Raw genomic sequence first — 15,758 nt, 5'->3', positions numbered from 1 at the left:
AAAAAAAAAATCCTTGCCTCCAGGGAACATCCTGTTTACCTGGCAGTCCACGGTATGTTCAACACTCCTCTCCAGCACTACAACGCAAAGACATCGATCTTTCTTCTATTACCTTTAATTATTGTCCAGCTTTCAGAGGCATAGCAAGTAATTGTGAAGACTTACTGTGTCAGGTGCACCTTAGTCTCCAGATTTTCATCACTGCTCTTCATTACTCTAGATAGGTCCCTGACAGATACTTTTCCTGATTTAATTCACCTTTTAACTTCCTGACTGCTGGTGCCAAGAGTATTGATTGTGGAAATAAGCAAGCTGATATTATAAACACTCTCAATCTCTTCTCCATCTGTCATGAAGCTGACAACTGGCCCAGTGATAAAATCATTTTCTTGATGTTGAGATTCAATCCATATTGAAGACTGAAGTCCTAGGACATTCTGCATCAAATGTGTCATGTCCTGCTCAGTTTCAGCAAGCAAGATTGTGTCATCTGCATAATACAGGTTGTGAATGAGTCTTCCTCCAATCCTGATGCCACATTCTTGCTCATAAAGTCCTGCCTCCCTAATAATCTGTTATGAATATAAATTGAAAAAGGTATGGAGATAGGATGCATCCCTGATTCACACTTTTTATAATCCTAAACCATGTATTGTTTCCCTGTTGTTGTTCTGGCTACTGCTTATTAATATCATCTGTGAAAAACTAGCTAAGCCAGGTGCTGATTGTGGTACAGGTCATTAACTATTCATACACAAGTTCAAACTGAAGCTAAAGAAAATAAAATTAAAACCACAAGAACCAAAGTTTGACCTCAAGTCTATCACACTAGAATTTAAAGACCATCTCAGGAACAGTTTTGAGGACTTGAGCACTGATGAGTGAAGAACAGATAAACTGTGGGAGGATATCAACAATATCATCAATGTGTGGTAAGAAAGGAACCCTTATACATTGTTGGTGGGATTGTAAAAGGGTACAACCATTCTGGAAGACAGTTTGGCACTTCCTCAAAAAGCTGAACATCAAAATTACCTATGACTCAGCTATTCCACTCCTTGGAATATATCCTGAGATCGTGAAAACTGAGGAACAAATGGAGATTTGTATACCAAAGTTCATAGCAGCATTATTCACCATCACAAGAACATGGAAACAGCCAAAATGTCCAACTACAAATGAATAGATTGAAAAATTATTGTACATTCACACAATGGAATACTATGCAGCACACAGCAGCAATGATTTTATAAATTATTACCTAACTTGGGAGGGACTAGATAGCATTATGATGAGTGAACTAACTCAATCCCACAAGGATAAATATTGCATAAAACCATACAAGAATGAGTATAAGAATCCAAGAGTGATGGGAGACGGTGGAAGCAGAGGGATGAGGATGTGCAAGGGGAGAGGGGAACTAATGACAGGATTGCACAATTTGATGTGGTGTAGTGAGAGAAAATGAAAGAATACATTCTTAAAAAGAATGTATTTGAGTTTTATAAATAAACTAGTAGAAAATTAAAAAAACCCTCCTTAAACATAAAAGAATAATATCATCAATGAAGAATGTAAAAAGTCTGCCAAATACAGCCAGAAATGCACAATCTGAAGAAGATAAAATTGATGAATGGGACCTTCTGAAGATTAAATCTCTGTGCTCATCAAAAACTTTCCAACAGGGTGGGAAGAAAACCTACTCACTGGGAACAAACACACGACAATGCCGTCTTAGACAAGGATCTCATAATGAAAGTTTATGTGATCTTAAAAAAATTTTAAAAAAGAAAATTTCTAGAATCTTACAGGGCCTCTAGAAGAAAAAGACTGATAATCCAATTACAAAATGGGAAAAAGACATGGAAAGACTCTTCACAGAGGAGGACATTCGGATGGCCAACAGACACAATGGAGAAATGCTCAAAATCACTAGCAATAAGAAAGATGCAAATAAAAACCAAAATGAAGTACCATCTTACCCTAATAGCAGTGGCAAAGTTTAGTAGGGCATCAAGTAATAAATGTTGGGGAGGACGTGGAGAGATAGGAACACTTATACATTGTTGGTGGGATTGTAAAATGGTACAACCACTCTCGAAGGCAATTTGGCATTTTCTCAGAAAGCCGGATATAGAATTGCATATGACCCATCTATTCCACTGCTTGGACTATACTCTGAAATAATGAGATCTGGAGCACAAACAGAGACTTGTACACCAATGTTCATAGCAGCATTATTCACCATAACAAGAACATGGAAACAGCCCAAATGTCCAACCACAATGAAATGAATTAAGAAATGACAGTGCATTCACACAATGAAATACTATGCAACACGAAGGAGCAATGATATTATAAACTACTACCTAACATGGAGGTCATTATGCTAAGTGAACGAATTCAGTCTTATAAAGACAAATACTGTATAGAACCATTATTAGAGTGTGCATGAAGATCTAAGGAAAGGGTGGTGGTGGGTTTAAATATAGGGTCACATAATTTATTTGCTGGGTGGAGGGAGGGATTGGGAAATGTCCAGTGTGTAAAACAGTGTATATGAACTTTGTATGTAAACCAGTATAAGATAAAATGTTAAAAATGCAAAAGTAATTACAAAGAGAAAAAAGAATTAATAGAGCAATATAGATGTTAGAAGAATTGCACCAGAGCATTGAGAAGCCAAAGCAAAGGGGAAATAAAATGAAGACATTGTGCTGAATTGTGCTGATACAATAACAGGCACATAGACCAGTGGAACAGAATTGAGAACCAAGAAATTGACCCAGCTATCTATGTTCAACTGATATTTGACAAGGAAATAAAACCTATCAAATGGTGAAATGACCACCTCTTCAACAAATGGTGCAGCAAAAATGGACTGCAGCTGACTAAGGCTGAAACAAGATCCACATCTCACATTATGCACAAAAATCACCTCAAGGTGTATCAGAGACGTGGGAGTAAAGCCCCAAACCATAAAGTTAATGAGAGACAAACTGGAATAAAACTTAGAGAGCCTAGTCTACAGTATAAAGTGACCGACAAATACAGCCAGAAATCCACAGTCAGAAGAGGATAAAATTGATGAATGAGACATTCTAAAGATTAAATCTGTGTTCATTAAAAACTTTTTCCAATAGGATGAAAAGAAAACCTGACTGGGAACCAACATTTGGCAATAACATTTCAGACAAGAGTCTCATAAGGGAAATTTATAGAGTACTCTTGGACCTCTATAAGAAAAAAAGACTTGGTAACCCAATTACAAAATGGGCAAAAGCATGAAAAAAGTTTTCAGAGGAAAATATTCAAATGGCCAACAGACATATGAAGAAATGCTCCAAATCACTGGCAATAAGAGAGATGCAAATCAAAACCACAATGAGATACCATTTCACTCCAGTAGCACTGGCAAACTTTAACAGGACAGCAAGTAATAAATGTTGGAGAAGATGTGGCAAGATAGAAACTGTTATACTTTGTTGGTGGGATTGTAAAATGGTAAAACCACTCTGGAAGGCAGTTTGATGCTTCCTCAAAAAAGCTGAACATAGAAATTCAATATGATCCAGCCATTCCATTGCTTGGAATATACAGCAAGAAAATGAGAACTGAGGCTTAAGCAGAAACTTGTACACCAATGTTCATATGAGCATTATTCAACATCGCAAGAACATGGAAATAGCCCAAATATCCAACCACAAACAAATGGATTGAGAAGTTGTGGTACATTCATACAAAGGAATACTACGCAGCACGCAGGAGCAATGATTTTGTAAATTACCACCTAATTTTGGAGGTACTAGAGAGCATTATGCTGAGTGAACTAACTCAGTCCCACAAGGAAAAAACCTGTATAAAACTGTTATTGTAGAATGAGTATGTGGATCCAAGACAGGATGGAAGGGGTGAAAGTAGAGGGGTGAGGATGGGTGGGTGTCAGTGGGTGGCAAGGCTGCAAAATTTGATGGGGGGGGTGAAGGAAATAGGAAAGATTCAAACTTTGTAAATAAATCAGTATAAAATTGATTAAAAAAAGAAGTTTTGCTTTTCAAGGAGAGGAGCAAACGGGGGGAGGGGTTTGTGCGGGGGGAAGGGTGCAACAATGAATGAATGGAATTCCAAAATCTCTGTAGATGTTCATTGAAACGAAAAATAAACAAACTAAATTAATTAAAAAAAAGAAGTTGAGGTGAACAGAAGATTTCAAAGTGCAGCTTGGGAAGGCAAAGCAAAGTATTATAATGAAATGTGCAATGAGCTGGAGTTGGAAAATCAAACAGGATGAACTTGGAGTTTCTGAAGCTGAAGGAACTGAAAAACATGTTTAAGCCTCTAGTTGCAATACTTAGGATGCTGAAGGCAGAACGTTGAATGACCCAGGAAACATCAAAAGAAGATGAGAGGAGTACACAGAGGAACTCTACCAAAAAGAATTGGCTGACACAGAAGAATTTACTGAGACAACATATAACCAAGAGCCTATGGTGATGAAGGAGAAAGTTCAAGCTGCTCTGAAGAAACTGGGTGGGTGGGGGGAAGGCCCCAGGATTGATGGAATACCCATTGACTTATTTCAGCAAACAGATACTGTCCTAGACATGCTCACAGTGTTATGCCAAGAAATCTGGAGAACTACCTGGCCAACTGATTGGAAGAAATACATATTTATTCCCATTCCAAAACAAGGTGACCCAACAGTGTGTGGTAATAATCACTATCACTAATATCATACCTAAGATCGATCCTGCTGAAGATTATTAAAAAAAAATTACTGGAGAACTGACAGGTGTGAAAGCTGTGTTTAGAAGAGGATACATACAACAGCTCTAAACCCTGATTTATCATGAGTCAACCTTATTGTCTCTTATACACCTACTCCCAATACCCCAGTCACTGAATCAATCTCATCTAGGGTCTTCCTCTCTTGCACCATCCCTCCACCCTTCCAAGGATGATTTCCTTCTCCAAGGACTGATTCCTCCTTGAAACGTGCCCAAAGTATGCCAGATGAAGCTTCAGGATCCTTGCCTCCAAGGAACAGCCTGGTATCACCCTCTCTGAGATGAACCTGTTTGTGCCACACACATGCCAAGGGTGGGGAACCACACTGAATCTATTGGTTGCTTCTATAATTGGGGAAATGTCTTTCATCTGCTGCTTTCTGTAAAATGCTTGTCTGTCAGACACTGTTCTAAATCTGAACATTTGAATTCAGACAGACTAGGAAGAAGGATTGGCCATCCACTTCTGAAATAACAGGCCTTCAAAAACCCTATGTACAATAAAGCACACATAGACTACGAGATATGGCGACTGAGGCTGAGCCCTCAAATATGGAGACACAAAGTATGAGGAACATTTGTAAGCAGACATTAATGATTGGAACGTGGGATGTGAGAAGCAGGAATGTAGGAAAATTGGACATTATTAAGAAAGAAATGGACCATGTCAGTAGTGACATACTGGTATTGGTGAAATGAGATGGACTGGCATGGGACATTTTGAATCAAATTATCATATGATATCATATCATATACTGGAGATGAGAAGGTAAGGGAAAATGGAGTTGCTTTCATAGTTAAAAAGTTATGTCTAGATACATCTTGAAATGCAATGTTGTGAGTGACAGGATGATGTCCATATGCATACAAGGAAGGCCAGTGAATACCACTATCATTCAAATATATGCACCAACAAATAGAACCAAAGAGGAGGAAATAGATTCCTACCAATTTTTGCAGTCAGAAACCAATTAAACAGCAATTAAACATCCAATCAAGATGCATTAATAATAATGGGTGACTGAAATGCAAAAGTTGAGAACAGAGAAGAAGGATCAGTAGTAGGAAAACATGGACTTAGGGACAGAAATGAAGCTGGTTATAGAATGATAGATTTCTGTACAATCAATGATTTATTCATTGCAAATACTTTTTATAAGAAACATAAACATGGGCTTTGCACATGGATTTCACCTGATGGTATGCATAGAAATAAAATAGATTACATTAGTGGAAATAACCATTGGCAAGGTTCAATATCAGCTGTGAAAACTAGGCCAGGTGCTGATTGTGGAACAGACCACTTACTTTTCATATGCACGCTCAAGATAAAGCAAAAGAAAAAGAAATTGAATTCACAGAAACCATTGTATACAAACCAACAAAAAATAATGAATAGGAAAAAAAAGGTGTTTCAACAGAAGGTGAAAATTAACAAACAATGTTATCATCACATGTAGGTAAAATCTTGCTGAAGATTATGGGAAAATAGTTGGGGCAATACATTGACAACAGACTTCCAGAAATTCAAGGTGGATTCATTAGAAGTTATGGCACAAACAACTATGAGATATCATCTCACCCCAGTCAGAATAGCAAAATTTAACAGAACAGCAAGCAACAAATGATGGTGAGGTTGTGGAGAAACTGGAACCCCTATTCACGGTTGGTGGAAGTGTAAAATGGTGCAACCACTGTGGAAGGTGGTATGGCGCTTTCTCAAAAAGTTGCAAATAGAAATACCATTTGAAGCAGCAATTCCACTACTGGGAATATATCCCAAAGAGACCATAACTGACATCCAAGCAGATATATGCAAACCCATGTTTATCACGGCTCTGTTCACAATAGCAAGGAGCTGGAAACAACCTAAGCGTCCATCAACAAATGAATGGTGATACATCTTCAAGGATATGAACATGTATGGCTAAGCACAATTGATAACAGTGCATCTAAATTCCAAAATCAATCTCCACAATAGTCTATGTATTTCCTATTGCCAAAGGGGCCCCTTAAAGTAGTGAGAGAAGATCTTCACCCTGAAACCTACAGCGTCTCTTTTCAGCAGGAAGGAGCTAAGAGAATACACCGTCCCATTTTCCTTATGAATCAGGGTGAAGTCTCTCTCAGGGAAGAGTGATAGGGAATGGCAAAGGACACACTGACAAGGGAGCTTAATCAGAAATGGATTTGACAAGCACTGTGGAAATTGGACAATTAAAACAGACTCAAGGGGGGGGGGAAGAGGAACTAACTGGGGAGGAGGGTAGAGAAAATAGTGCAACAATGAATGAATGGAAATCCAAAATCTCTGTAAATGTTCATTAAAACTAATAAAATTTAATTAAAAAAAAAAACCCCAAACGAATGGTTAGAGAAGCTGTGATATGTTCACACATGGAATGCTGCACTGAAAAACAAGGAACTTATGCAATATTGTTCAAAATGGGTGACCCTGGAGGACACGATGCTGAGCGAAATATCTGTTACAAAAGGACAAATACTGTATGGTGCCATTGTTGTAAAACAGGACTGACTTCAGGGTTGGGGGGAGACTGAGAAAGATGGGTTCAATAATGTATACTGCATTGAAACAGATGAGTGAGAAAACTGTTTAAAAGGCATATGTGTTTAGGTATTTTTGTTATGATGGGAGTCCAGAGCAAAGGCTGCATAGTGGAGAGGACCTGCGGGGAGGGATTGTAAAACCATGAAAGAATTTTTCTTTTACTTTTCCAAGAGGGTAGTGTACTGAGGAGGAGGGTTGGGAGGGGAGAAAAGTGCAACAATGAATGAATGGAAATCCAAAGTTTCTGTAAATTTTCATTCAAATTAATAATTAACAAAAAAGAAGTTATGGCACAGGAAATATTATTGCTAATAACAGGTGGATCTTGGTTAAAAGTGAGGAACTCAAGAAAGATATTTACTTGTGGGGTGGTTCCTAACAAATTATGAGTAATGGTTGGGAACAATGGAAATCCCTAAACGCTTATTTGTACTTATGTCAAACCTATACATAGACCAAGAAATAATTTTCAGAACAGAACAAAGGAACACTGAATGGTTTAAAAGAAAAGATGTTATGTGTCAGGGTTATGTCTTTCCTCTGATCTATTCAATCTATTTGCTGAATAAATCATTTGAGAAGCTGAATTTTATGATTGAAGGAGGATTTATCAACAACCTGTATTATGTAGATGACACGACTTTGCTTGCAGATAGTGAAAAAGACTTGAAATATTTACTGTAGAAGATCAAAGACTATAGCTTTCAATATGAGTTACATATCAACATCTTTGTTGGCAAAAGGAATGGACTGCCAAAAGAACAAATTTGTCTTGAAGGAAATACAGGTGTTCCTTATAGGCAAGGATGGTGAAACTTTGTCTCATTTACTTTAGATGTATTTTCATATGGAAGCTGTACTTAGAGTGACTCACCATGCTGGGAAAGGCACAGGCGAAGAGAGGAAGAGTTTCAATAAGATGGACTGACACAGTGACTTCCAGGATGAGCTTGAGCATGACAGATGATTAAAATGGTGTAGGATAGGGCAAGGTTCATATCTATTTTTTGCAAGGTCACTCAGAGTCATAGCCAACTGGATACCACCTAAAACCAACTGTATATGAAGGGCTGTTGTTGTTGTATGGGGTTGAGTTGTCTGTGACTCATAGTGATCCTATGTATAGCAGTTCTGAATCTTGTCCTATCCTGGGCCAATATCACTGTCGCCAACACACTTAAACCCATTACCTCACTTACTGTGTCAATTCATATTCTTCAGTGTCTTCCTCTCTTGTACTGTCCCTCTATCCTTCCAGGCATGATGTCTTTTCCCTAGGACTGGTCCCTCCTAGCCATGTGACCAACGAATGTGAGACAGCCTCCAAAATCCTTGCCTCCAAGGAGCAACTTGATTTCACCCTCTTCAGGAAAAACCTATTTGTCCTTTTAGCAGTTCATGGAATGTTCAGAACTCTTCTCCAACACCACAACTCAAAGGCATTAGTTCTTCTTCTGCTAGCTTTAGTCATTGTCCAGAACTCTGATGCACAGCAAATTGCAAAGATCAGGTGTGCACCTTAGTTTCTAGTTTGACATCATTGGTTTTCAGCACTCTGGAGAGGTCCTTGACAGCAGATTTTCTCAATCCAATTTATCTTTTTTTTCCCCCTGACAACTAGTGCCAAAATTGTTGTAATCTGGGTTGAGTTCTAATTCAAAGCACGAAAACTTCCATCTTTCCTCTATCCATCTATCATGATGCTGTTTATTGGTTTAGTGGTAAAACTTTTTGTTTTCTTTTTTTTTCCAGTCAAATTCAGCAGTGGGGGGTTGTATGCCAACTTTAGTTGCACTAATGTTAATAGTTTCTGATAACCCACTACCATCGGACCAGCCACTTTTTGTTTTCTTGATGTAACTAATATTGAAGGCTGTAGTCTTAGATCTGCAGTAAGAGCTTCAAGTCGTCTTTTTAATTCCACAAAGTACAGCTATTTAGTGAATGACAGTGAATCACAGGCATCGTACTAGGTACTGAAGCCTCAAAAATAATCAACCAAATCTATAAAGGCACTCAAAGTTAGAGGAGACAGAGAAGGATGCAATCATATTTCTTGAGATCAGTGCTTAGATAGGGGTGTGCATGGCATCCTACAAGAACAGAGAAGAGGAAAACTCAGAGAAGATGTGGTAGCCAGTTTTCAGAAATAGCCCTGGGCCACATATCTTGGCCTTTACTTCCTGCTATAGGTCCTTCTATACAGAATCTGGTCTAGCCTGTGTAATCAATAGATTTGGTGGAAATGGCCTGTGGTTTTCAAGGCTAGGTCCTAAGGTACTGTACAGCTTTGACCTGGGTCTCTTGGAACACATTCTTTGAGAGAAGACAACTGTCATGTAAAAAAGTCTAATTACCTTGAGATCATGAGAATAGATGCCCAACCCAGCTTGGTGAAGGAGTTATAGAGAAGAAACCACTAGTCCTTGGAATTCTCCAGTGTTTGTAATAAAAAAGAAATCAGGATGAAGAGAACAAAAACAATCAGGAATGAATCCTGAAGAAATGAAATGATGCTCGCCTTGAAGACCATAAAATTATGATTTAAACAAAAGAGGGGAAATGTGGGAAGCTGAATATAAAATTTAATATTAATAATAAACCAAATGCTATATCAGGATGTTGGGGAGCCTAATAAAAGCTGGAATTCACCCTATAGCACTAATGTAATCCTTAAGTGTCTACATAATTCTCGGTATTTACTAAATCCCTCCCTCCTGAGATAAGCATAAGGTAAAAAATAAAGAAGAATTCGACCTTATTTATAAAAGATTTTTCTTTGTGATTTACTTCCTGGTGATTCTTAATAAAACCACAGAAAGGCTTAGCATAGGGGCGGCAGTTCTCCCAACTGTTAGTCCCCTGCCTTCATGTTTTCCGGCCTGATCTAAAAAAAAAAAGAGAGAGAGAGAGGAAGTGTTATTAAGTTAAGTGTTGTTGAGCCTAGTTTACTTATAGTGACATTATGAACAATATATATGAACCCTGCCCTACCCTGTGTCATCCTTACTATCCTCAACACATTAGAGTTCATTGCTGCAAACACTGTATCAGTCCATCTCATTGAGGATCTCTCTCTCCTTTGTTGCTCTTACACCTAGGTGCCCATCAACAAACGAATGGATAGAGAAGCTGTGGTATATTCACACAATGGAATACTATGCTGCATTGAGCAACAAGGACCTGGTGCAATATTATTAAAAATGGGTGACCCTGGAGGACATTATGCTGAGTGAAATATCTCAGTCGCAAAAGGACAAATATTGCATGGTGCCACTGTTGTAAAATGGGACAGATATCAGGGTTGGGGTAAGACTGAGAAAAACTGGATAAATTGTGTATACTGCACTGAAACAGATGAGGGAGTGAATAATTTAAAAGCTATGTATGATAGGGTATTATGGTTATCACAAGAGTCCACAATTAAGGTTGCATAGTGGAATGTACTTGGGGTGGTGGGAGGGGTGTGGGGGGATTGTGTCCCAGGGAGGGAGTGTTTCTTTTACTTTTGAAAGAGAGGAGCGAACTGGGGTGGGGGAGGGCTGGGCGGGGAGAGAAGTGCAGCAATGAATGAATGGAAATCAATAATTTCTGTAAATGCTCATTAAAATTATTTTTTTTAAAAACCCCACCACAATAATCTAATCCTACACCCTCTAGAAGAGAAGAAATTATTAGGACAAGAGCAGAAATCAGTGAGATAGAAAAAAGAAAAATAATTGAAACCATCAATAAGAACAGGAGCTGGTTTTTCAAAAGGGTTAAATAAATTGATAAACCACTGGAAAACTTAACAAAAAAATAAAAGACATGAATAACTATATTACAAAATGATAGAGGTAACATCACAACAGAACCAGATGAAATTAAACAAATAATATATAACCAATAATAATGTGTATGAAAAACTACTCTGATAAATTCAAGTGGAATTTATCTAGAGAAAATGGACAAATTCCATACTCTACCCAGAGAAAATGGCAAATATAGAACACTTGAACAGACCCATCATGAAAGAGGAAATTGAACAGATCATAAAAAGAGAAAAGTCACAGATGAGTTCTATCAAACATTCAGAGATCTATCACTAATTTAAATTCTTTCCAAAAAATACAAAAAGAAGAAACATTCCCAAAGTCATTCTATGAAGCAAACATACCCTAATATCAAAACCAAGCAAAGATATTACCAATAAAGAAAACTACAGACCACTATCTCTCATGAATATAGATGAAAAAACAGTAGCCAAATAGAATACAAAAACACAGGAAAAAATAATTCATCATGGCCAAGTGGGATTCATGACAAGTACACAGGATGATTCAACATAAGAAAAACAATAAATGTAATCCAGCACATTAACAAAGCAATTAACAAAAAAAGTATAATCCTAGCAATTGATGCAAAAAGCCATTTGACAAAATCTATACCCCTTTCTGATGAAGACACTCAACAAAATTGGAGGAGAAGGGAATTTCCTCCACATAGTCAAAAGTATATATGCAAAATCAAGACCCAACATCATTCTCAACGGAGAAAGACTAAAAACATTTTCCTTGCAAACAGGGACCAGACAAGGATTCCCACTGCTTCCACTTCTTTTCAATATTGTATTGGAAGTGCTTGTTAGGGCAATATGACAACAGAAGGAAACAAAAGGCATCCAGATTGGCAAAGAAATGGTTAAACTGTCACTATATGCCAATGATATGATAGTGCACACAGAAAACCCCAAGAACTCAATGAAAAAACTGTTGCAGAGTAGAGTGGTAAACATAAGATCAATATCTAAAAATCAGTGAGATTCCTCTACAGTAACAAGGAGAACTAAGATAAAAAAAACCAAGAAAGCAATACCATTTACAATAGTCAACCACACATTGAGATTCTTTGGAGTAAACCTAACTAGAGACAGAAAAGACCTGTACAAAGAAAACTACAGAGCATTTTTACGTGACACAATAAATGGAAAAAATGTTGCCTGTTCATGGATAGGAAGATTCAATATTGTGAAAATTACAATCCTATCAAAAGCAACCAATCTACATGTTCAACACAATACCAATCCAGATACCAAATTCATTTTTAAAGGAGATTAAAAAAGGATATTGCCAAGTTTATTTGGAGAGGAAAGAGACCTTGAATAAATGAGGCACTTCTGAAAAACAAAAATGAACGGGGCATAGCGCTCCCTGACCTCAAAACCTACTACACAGTATTAGTAACCAAAACAGCATGGTACTGGTACAATGACAGGCATATAGACCAATGGAACAGAATTGAGAATCCAGAAATAGACCCATCTCTCTATAGTCAACTGATATTCAACAAGGAAATAAAACCTATCAAATGGGGAAATGACAACCTCTTCAACAAATGATGCTGGCAAAACTGCTAACTGCAGAAAGCTGAAATAGGATCCACATCTCACACCATACACAAAAATCAACTCAAGGTGGATCAGAGACAAGATTAGATAGCCTAGTCTGTGGTATAAAGAGATTGCCAAATACAGCCTAGCCTGAAAGATACAATCTGAAGAGGATAAAATTGATAAATGGGACCTTCCAATGATTAAATATCTGTGCACATTTTCCAGTGGAGTGAAAAGAAAACTTACTGACTGGGAAAAAAATAGTTGGCAGTACTATTTAACCTAAGGGTCTCATATAAAAAATTTACAGCCTCTACAAGAAAAAGACTGATAACACAAATACCAAATGGACAAAAAACATGGGAAAAACTTTTCACAGAGGAATATATTCAGATGTCCAACAGACACATGAAGAAATGCTCAAAATCACTGGCAATAAGAGAGGTGCATATCAAAACAACAGTGAGGGGCCCGCCCCGCCCTGGGCCTGGGTGCTGGGAGCGGAAATTCCTGCGCAGGCGGGACACAGAGAGCGCCCTGGGAGCCGGGCGAGCTCGCCCATGGAGCCGGTGACGACCTGGAACCCTGGGAAGGTGGCAGCTTGGCTCCGAGGCCTCGATGACTCCCTGCAGGACTATCCCTTTGAGGCCTGGGAGCTGCCGGGCAAGTACCTGCTTCAGCTCTGCCCCCGCAGCCTCCAGGCTCTGACTGTGTGGCCTCTGGGTCACCAGGAACTCATCCTGGATGGGGTGGAACAGCTCCGGGCTCTGAGCTCTGGACTTCAGACAGAGAACCTGGAGAAACTGACAGAGGGACTGCTGGCGAAAATTCACACCTTCCAGACCTTGGTCCAAGGCCATCTGGAGGCCTGTGGCGAGACCCCTGCTGATGTTCTCAGTGCAGCGGTGGACCTGGTGCAAGAGGCTCGTACTCTCCTTTTCTGGCTCAACAGGTACCTCTTCTCCCACTTAAACGACTTCTCAGCCTGTCAGGAGATCGGGGACTTGTGTGGCGAGCTGGGCCAGGCCCTGCAGGAGGATTGCCTGGTGGCTGAGAAGGAGAGCCGAGTCCTGAGAATCTGTAGCCACATCGCTGGGATCTGCCACAACATCCTGAGCTATAGTCCCAAAGAGCTGCTGGAGCAGCGGGCTGTGCTGGAAAGCGTGCAGCTGGACGATCCCTTGGGCTTGGAAATCCATACCACCAACAACTGTCTTCACTTTGTGTCTCGAGTGAGTCCCTCTTTCCGTACCAGCTCCCAGCTGCAGATCCTGCCTGGAGACGAAGTTGTCCAGGTCAACGACCAGGTGGTGGTGGGCTGGCCTCATAAGAACGTGGTGAGGGAGCTGTTTCGAGAGCCAGCTGGGGCCAGCCTGGTGGTAAAGAAGGTTCTGGTGCCCGAGACCCTTCCACAGACTCCTCCTCTGGCCCAGGTCTCCCCAGAGCAGCTGGCTCTGCCCTCACTGTCACCCAGTACCGTCCAACAGGAAGTCTTTGCCTTTGCCTTGTCTTCAAATCCAAATCCTGGGCCCAGCTCTGCCTGGACAGACTCTGCCTCCCTTGACTCTGAGCCTGTGTCCATCCTTCCGCCATCCCCAGGGACAGCAGAGACCCCAGAGCCCCCAGGACACTCCGAAAAGAGTCCTATCCCTGGTCGGAAAAAATTAAAAGGCGTGGCGACACGGTTGAGCCGCCGACGGGTGTCGTGCCGGGAGCTGGGTCAGCCCGACTGCAATGGCTGGCTGCTGCTGCGCAAGGTGCCCAGCGGCGCAGCTGCTGGTTTGTGCTCAAGGGACACACACTCTATTGGTACCGCCAGCCCCAGGATGAGAAGGCAGAAGGCCTCATCAATGTCTCCAACTACAGCCTGGAAAGTGGACAGGATCAGAAGAAAAAAATATGTGTTCCAGCTTACCCATGATGTGTACAAGCCCTTCATCTTCGCTGCTGACACCCTGGAAGACCTGAGCACCTGGGTGCGCCATCTCATTACCTGCATCTCCAAGTACCAATCTCCAGGCCGAGCCCCGCCTCCCCAAGAGGAAGATTGCTACAGTGAGACGGAAGCAGAAGACCCTGATGATGAGGCTGGGTCGCGCTCAGCCTCGCCTAGCCCAGCCCGAGCTTGGAGTCCTGTCCATGGAGACATGTCACCTGCAGCAACCCCCACACAGGGCAGCCCGCGAACTTCCTTCGGCCTTCCAACAGACAGTGGTGATGGAGCATTGGAACGAATGGTACGGGGGCGAAAACAGGGCGGCGTGTCCCTTTTGGGCCAGCCACAACCCCTCACCCATGAACAGTGGCGGAGCTCCTTCATGCGGCGTAACCGAGAACCCCAGCTCAACGAGCAAGTGCACCGGGTGCGGGTGCTACAGAGCACACTCAAGGCAAAGATGCAGGAGCTGCAAGTCCTGGAAGAGCTGCTTGGTGACCCAGACCTGACTGCAGAGAAGTTCCGACAGTGGAAGGAGCAGAACCAGGAGTTGTACACAGAGGCCCTGGGGACCCGGACGGTGGTGCAGGCTGAGGGCAGCTCTCGGGTCCTGACCTCTGACACAAGAGAACAGTCCACATATCCCCTGCCCTCTGACCCTGAGGAACACTCCCATCTGTCTTCTGCCCCGAAAGAGCAACCTCCAGCCTCCTGACCACTAATCCCAAGGACCACCTCAACTCCTAGTCTCTGACATGTGCCTCTCACCTGTCTAGGACATCCTAGAGCATCCCTGGGCTGTGTTGGAGGCTGGTAATAGCACTAATCCATGGTTTCATGTCAAGCTAACCCCCTCATTCGCCTGGAGTGGGGTAAAATAAAATGAGCTTTGTGCCACTCTCCTCCCTTGCCAAGAAAAGAGCAGGAGACCTGGCCTGAAAGAAACTCTCCCCCCCAATCATGCCCTCCTCAGTCCCTTGTGTTTCTTCCTCAAACAAGATCTCTACAGATATTCTGTTTATACAGATACACTTTCAACCAAATAAAAGTCACTTTCTCTAAAACCAAAAAAAAACAAACAAACAAAAAAAA

At 40.8% G+C, this 15,758-nt stretch overlaps 1 pseudogene; it reads left to right on the top strand.

Moving 5' to 3' along the window:
* The first annotated feature begins 13,290 nt into the window (after positions 1-13,290).
* LOC102845707 lies at positions 13,291-15,388 on the top strand (annotated as a pseudogene).
* Positions 15,389-15,758: the final 370 nt, after the last annotated feature.

Source organism: Elephantulus edwardii, unplaced genomic scaffold, assembly GCF_000299155.1.
Source record: "Elephantulus edwardii isolate Elephantulus edwardi_28Jun2011 unplaced genomic scaffold, EleEdw1.0 scaffold00524, whole genome shotgun sequence".
Classification (NCBI taxonomy): Eukaryota; Metazoa; Chordata; class Mammalia; order Macroscelidea; family Macroscelididae; genus Elephantulus; species Elephantulus edwardii.
The sequence above is the reverse complement of the archived record's forward strand: the minus strand, read 5'-3'. Positions and strand labels throughout refer to the sequence as shown.